Genomic DNA, 6935 nt, shown 5'->3' on the forward strand with positions numbered 1-6935 from the left:
GAACAGGTCAGTCTGAGAAGCTTGGGTATAAAGTTCCCCACACCTCCACCCCCTTACCAAATACACACACTCTCAGAGGACAGAGGAAAAAAACACTCCATGCACTTTACAGAGGGAGATTCTGGGAATATATGCCTCACTGAGCTTTGGCTTTGGCTTTAGATGAAATAGAAAAAAAAAAAAAAAAATATGCCTTGAGAATTTCTAACCACAAACCCCATTTATTTGGGTATGATAAAAGAATTCCCCTCTGGCTGTGTGACTCCCAAGAAAATACACATTGAAGAAAAAATTCCTTCAAGTGGTCAAGCCATCACATTCACATGCCATGAATGAAAGAGAACAGGAGAAAGACATATCACTTCCATTTCCCAGAAGTTGTACACAACAATTCTGGCCACGACTTACTCATATGACCTGACCTAGCTGTGTATGCCATCTTTACTCTGGGTTCCAGGACTCTACTGATAAAGAGAAATGGATGTATAAATATTGGGGTGGAGAGAGTGGAAGTAAGCTTGATCTTTATTTTTAAATACCGAAATGACTCCCAGGAGACAATTAAGGTAATACTTCTTCCCTGGACATGTTTCTGGTTAGTGACAGAATTTTTGAGTTTTATTGTGGAATAAATCAATTTTGTTTATCTTCAAATTTTCATTAAAAAATATGAGATAAAAAATATATTTGAAATTGGCAATCAATTTCTTAAATAATAAAAAAAAAAAAAGGCGAAGAAGAATCCAAGAATAAGAAGTCATTTAAACTGCAATTAGAGTTCTTTTTCTAGGGGAACTTGGCAGTTTCTAGGCTAGACAAAACTGACCAGAACTGAAGCACCCTTATTGTTTCTTATCTCTTTCCTTTCATTTTTCTCCTCATAAGACAAATTTCCTCAAAAGAGCATAGTGGCAGAGCACTCCTGCAGAGGTAGAAAAACAGAGAAATAACTGAATGGTTTCTTTTTGATGAATGAAGCATAGGAAATTGCCATCTTAAATTTTAAAAAGGTTTAAAAAGAGATTTTCTATAATAAGATAGCATCTTACAAAAAAAAAAAAAAAACAGCACATCTACAGCTCATGTTACTAAATGTTCTTTGCAGAAGGGAACTGTAAGTTTCTCTTTATAGGATTACCTTTATATCCAAAACAAACAAACAAAAAAACGCAATACCAAATCTGAAAATCCATAACAGAGGCATGTGCATTTCCCAGATATAAGGGGGATATTTGTGTGTGTGTGTGTGTGTGTGTGTGTGTGTGTGTGTGTGTGTGGTGCTTCCAGCTAATCTACCAAAAATAAATAAATAACACTTACTATTGTGCAAATATCAGAGTAACAGTCACTGGTGGGAATAATTATTCTGGCTGAGTTAAAGAGAAAACTATTACAGGCTAGTTTCCAGATGCAAGGAGGATGCTCTCACACTCCCTTGCACACTCAAGCATACATGTATATCATATACTTTTGCTGAGTTGCAACAACCACTTATATTAGCACAAAAGATCTCCAAATGATTCAGCTCTATTATCTGAATTTTCAGTATCTCTACCAACTCCCTGCACACAGATAGCAATAAATCTACAATAATCTAGTGCCACGAGGGAGAGGAAAACAAATAGCCTCTGCTAAAAAGTGGTTGCTTGCTAAAGAGCAGACAGCTTGTCATCTAGCTTTTTAATGAATCTAGATCTATCTGTTAAGTGTTTTCCTTGCAGCAGGCCATAGAGCAATCCTCTCCACTCCAGTCTTCTTTCTTCCCCCTCTATTTCTGAAACTCCCTGGCTCCAGGATAGGAAGACACCAAAATGTAGAATTTACCCAATGGACTTATTAGTTCTCTGAAAGACTGGGATTATGGAAAATACTAAAAATAGTCAAGTCGCAATTTGATATGGGTGTATTTTGTAGGATTGTTTTGGGGTTCAATGTAACGTAGATCCACATAAAAAAGGTTAAGCAAATAGGGCTTTATTTTCCTCTAGTGACAAGTTGAGGAGTAGGCCATCCTGCTCTATTATTATCTTTTCATGCTGCCATCTTTAGCATTTTGCTTTCATCCTCATGGTCTCTATATGGCAGCCATACCTCCCAGCATCACATCTATATTTCAGACACACAGAAGAAACAAGTGACAAAGAGGAAAATGATATGTCTGTATCAAGAAAACAAGACTTTCCTCAATATCCCTAACAGAACTTAACTTAGGTCTTGCTGGCCGGCCAGAATTGAGAAAAAAAGCTGCAGGAAAGGCTAGACAATGGATTGTTTTCACAACACATATTGCCATCTCAAACAAATCAAGGTTCTAACAGGAAAGATACGAAAAGATGGTATAAATACTTAATGCCAATATTCTGGAATTTCAATCCATAGAAAAAGTAATAAAGCTTCTCAGAGGAAAGTACAATATTATATTCATTTTTTGCTCTCCAAGTGCTGAAACATAGTACACAGTCAACTACTTCTTGAGTTCCTATTATACGCCAGGTGCTACCTTAGGTGTTTGGGATACACCCAGATAAAAATTCTTGTCCCCTTAGATCTCACATTCTAGCAGGCAGAGACAGATAATAAACTATATTCACAATAAATAAATACATTCTATAGTTTATTCAAAGGTGATAAACTCTATGGAGAAAAAGGTATAGTTGAGTAAGGAAAATCTGGAGTAAAAAGGTCAAATGGATGTGTTATAACAAAAATAAGCAATAGTTGTATATTAATTTGCTCCTCTTTTTACTTTATACCCTTATAATTTCTGGAACATATAGTGTGCTTTTATCTTTGGGGAAAAAAGCAGTTCATTATTTTTTCAACTTTCATTCTTGAAAGTGCTGAATCCAGCTGCTGTTATTTACACAAGAAATGTCAACGATTGTGTCAGGTAGTGTGTTAGGCTAGACACTGCTTCACACAGGGGGAACTGTTTGCAATTTACTTAAAGGGTCTAATTCTGTGAGGAAGAAGGAAAGTTCTGAAGAAAAAAAGGAGCAATCAACAGAGAAAAACGCTCTCCTGACCTGGTGCCTTTTGAGTGTCAGAAGCATAGTCTTTCTGGGGAATTTGGCTTTTCAGCAGGCACAGTGTACTTGGACTAACTCTCCTCTGGTTTAAATCATAAAAATAGGAACTAGACACAACACACACACACACACACACACACACACACACACACACACACACACAGTTACACTTCAGAGTTTAAAAAAAAAAAACAAAAAACTCCAAAACCAACATCTCCCAAGGGATTGTGGTTTGACTGATTTTATTTAAAGTCTGGGTGGGTTTCTGACCACTAAATATTTGCTTAATTATCCCAGCAATGAAGAGTGATGCTCTCATTAGCAGGGGTTAGAAGCCCATCTGTGTTCTCTGTTGGTTTTTTGTACAGGACTGTAAACCTGCAAATTGCATGTACAGTTGGGGAGTTGGAAAATTGTAATTGCAGCTCTGATATTCATTATCTCATGAACCTGGGTAAAGCAATTTTTTCCCTGGGCCTTGGCCTATTTGTGCATAAATTGTAGCTACTAGTACTCCACTACAATACACAATTTCGATATTTTATGCTAAGCCAGAAAGTCTTGTCTTGTGTACTACTCAATGGCAAAAAATGGTGCTCTCCAAGATCCTGAAGCTGAGATTATTACACAGAATCCAAAGAAATTACTGCACAGTTAGAAAGCAAGAGGAATCCTGCCACTTTAGAATTTGTAAACACATACATCACAAACATGCAGCATTCCCTGTCCCTGAAGAAAATGGAAAGTGAATACTTCTCCAGAAGGATGTGAAATATGGTGAGCTGAATTTCACAAGTGTTTGGGGAAATGACCAAACTAAAGTCATTTGATAACTACTCTCAGCAGGGGCAAATCCAGATTCTGCAGGCCTGGAGCTTTTACATTTTTGTCAGAGAGAGGGAGGTGCTCTTTAGCACAAAGAATACTTAGTATTTCTTTAGAAAGAAAAAAAGTCACAACACATAATCATTTTTTTTAAGTGGAAAATATCACAAAATTCATAAAATATGTAAAAAAAACTGACATCTGTAACTTTCTGATGCACCGGACTAATATTTCTCCCTAAAATTTTTTGTTTGCATCCTTGACCATCTCTTCATACAACAATTCTGAAAAGCATTTTCAGAAGCAGATTTACCATGAAGCAGATGAAGCTTCAGCTTCAGGGCCCCTCACTCCCATGGGTCCTTTGCAAGGCCCTATACCAATTTTGTATTTTCTTCAATTCCCATCACAATGGGGAAAAAATTATGGTGTTTTTATAACTGTATATGTTACATTATCAGGCTATATTCCTGAGAGGAAAGAACTTTCATTTACTAGGCTTCGATGAGAAGCAAATTTTCTACTAAGAGCTGAGGACTGAACAAATTGTCCTTATTAGTTTCTGACTCTGTATGTTTCAATTTTTTTCTCTCCACTACTCACACCCTTACAGTGCTGGGCTCTGAGATGTTATGTTCACAGGGCAAGACCACTCCTTCCTCACACCTTCATGGCAAAACACTGGCTCAACTGGCACAGTGGGCTGTAGGGACGTTCCTGGAAGCCATTCCCACAGCAGGACACCTAGCCTAACCCTCATTCTAAATAAACATTCACTATGTCCTTCTAAAAGTGACTTTGAACCACATAAACACATCTCACTAACTCCAGACTGCACATATCCTCAATTCAGTTTCTTCTTCGTTAGATTCTCAACACATATGGCCATTCCAATACCACCCTATGCAAAGGAAAGAACAGTGGAAGGAGTGTTGGAATGGAAAAACACCATGATTCTAAACAATATGTTTAAAATATTTTACTTTTACAAATTTCATACAAATGACCTTGCAAGTGAGTGGCCCTGAGGTTGAAACATCATTTGCTTAATGGTAAACCTTTACTGATTCTGAGTCCTGAGGGCTCCACACATGCTCCCATGATGGGGTGACGCTTCAGAGGAAGTAAATGGCTACACAGGTGTAGAATTCTCTGAGCCTCAGAAATAGCATTTTGGCATTTCTAGCTCATTTGAATCTGGAGCTATGAATTCTGGCTTGGATTCAGAGGACACAAATTATTCATTCACCTGTGGTTCACTCATCTATCAAGTCACCCCAAAAAATACTTATCATCAAGAGACTATGTGTAGTTGATGGAAAAATAAGTAAGCTGCAGTCCCTACCCTTAAGGAATCTAGAGCCTACTGGAGAAGACCAAAAAAAAAAAAAAAAAAAAAAATACATAAGGCAAGGCAGACTGCATTGGAAGAACAAAGAAAGAAAATGTTCAAATTAGAGTCCAAATGATCAAACTGTGGGATCATGCATCTGAATAATTTTATAACCTCTGATCCTCTTTGATCCTCAGTTACCCTATCTATAAAAGGCAAGTAGTATTATTCATCTCACAGACTAATGTAAAGATTAAAGAAGATAAAATTACAAAAAAATTCCCTAAATAGAAGGCTTTCTGTAAATATTATTCCCTCAAAGTAAAAATAATCTTATTTTTTTATATATCTCCTTTTATGCTAATGCTCAATAAATCTCTGTTGAAAGTAGAATAGTAGGGTTTCAAGTGGCTCAGTTGGTTAAACATCCAACTCTTGATTTCAACTCAGATCGTAATCTCACAGTTGTGAGACGGAGCCCTACACTGGGCTCTACACCCAGTGTGGAGCCTGTGTAAGATTCTCTCTCCCTCTCCCCAGCTTGCACTCTCTCAAAAAAAAAAATTTTTTTTTAAGTAGAAAGTATAATAGTAAATAAAAGGGTAATAAAATAAAAATATAAGAAGATGTGGGGTGCCTGGGTGGCTCAGTCAGTTAAGCGTCCGACTTCAGCTCAGGTCATGATCTCACAGTTCATAGGTTTGAGGCCCACATCGGGGTCTGCACTGATGGTGCAGAGCCTGGAGCCTGCTTCACATTCTGTGTGTCTCTCTCTGTCCCTCCCCTACTTGTGCTCTCTCTTGCTATCTCTCACTCTTTCTCTCTCTCAAAAATAAATAAATAAACATTAAAAATATTAAAGAAAAGAAGAAGATATGAGGGCATCCCAGGGAATATCTGATCTTACAATCTTACGCGAGCCTTGAAGATGTTTTGAACATGGAAAAAATGCATCAGACAGGTGTCTTTCAATGACAAATGACAAACTCAAACTGGCTTCATTGAAAAAGAGGGAATGGTTGGCTTATGAAACTGAGAAGACCAAGAGCAAGTTTGGCTGCAGGCTGGCAGAACCCTGGTATCCAAATAATATTCTCAGAACCAGGCTCTCTCCACTGCTCAGCTTTGCTTTTCTTCATGTTAGCTTTATTCCCAGGCAAGTTCTTCCCACACCATGGCCAACAGTCATCTTCAGCTCCAGGTTTACGTGGGCCTAAATCTGCAATCTCTGTGGAGAGTCTCAAATTTGGAATATGCTAATGAGCCCACACATGAAGATGGCTGGAGGGATGGCATACATACAGGGAGGCATCCCACCCAACCTGAATTTCAGAGACTGAGAATGGGGACTGGGTAGATCCCTAACAAAATCCAGCAGCTAAACAGAAGGGGAGAAAGAACTGCTATGGAATTCTACAAAGGACATTTCAGGTAGAGAAGAAAACAAGAGCAAGGGCTCAAATGTTTACTGAGTACACACTGCCCTGGTGTCTGGGAGGACAGAGAGGTGAGAAGGATGTGATTCTGGCCTCAAGTAGGGGAGGTAAGGCATGTCTGAAAAATAAACAGCCATCCTCCAAGATAGGAAGTGAGTAAAGCCCTAAAAAGGTACATAAACACCATTCATTCAGAGAAGGCAGAGATCTCTTTCCACTGGAAGGACTGGAAGCCTTTTAGAAAAGACTTGGATCTGAACTGGATTTTGAAGGAGCCTGTAGGAAAAATGGTGTTCATAAATCATCTCAAAA

This window comes from Puma concolor, chromosome D4 (assembly GCF_028749965.1).
Source record: "Puma concolor isolate L17-30 chromosome D4, mPumCon1.1.hap2, whole genome shotgun sequence".
Lineage (NCBI taxonomy): Eukaryota > Metazoa > Chordata > Mammalia > Carnivora > Felidae > Puma > Puma concolor.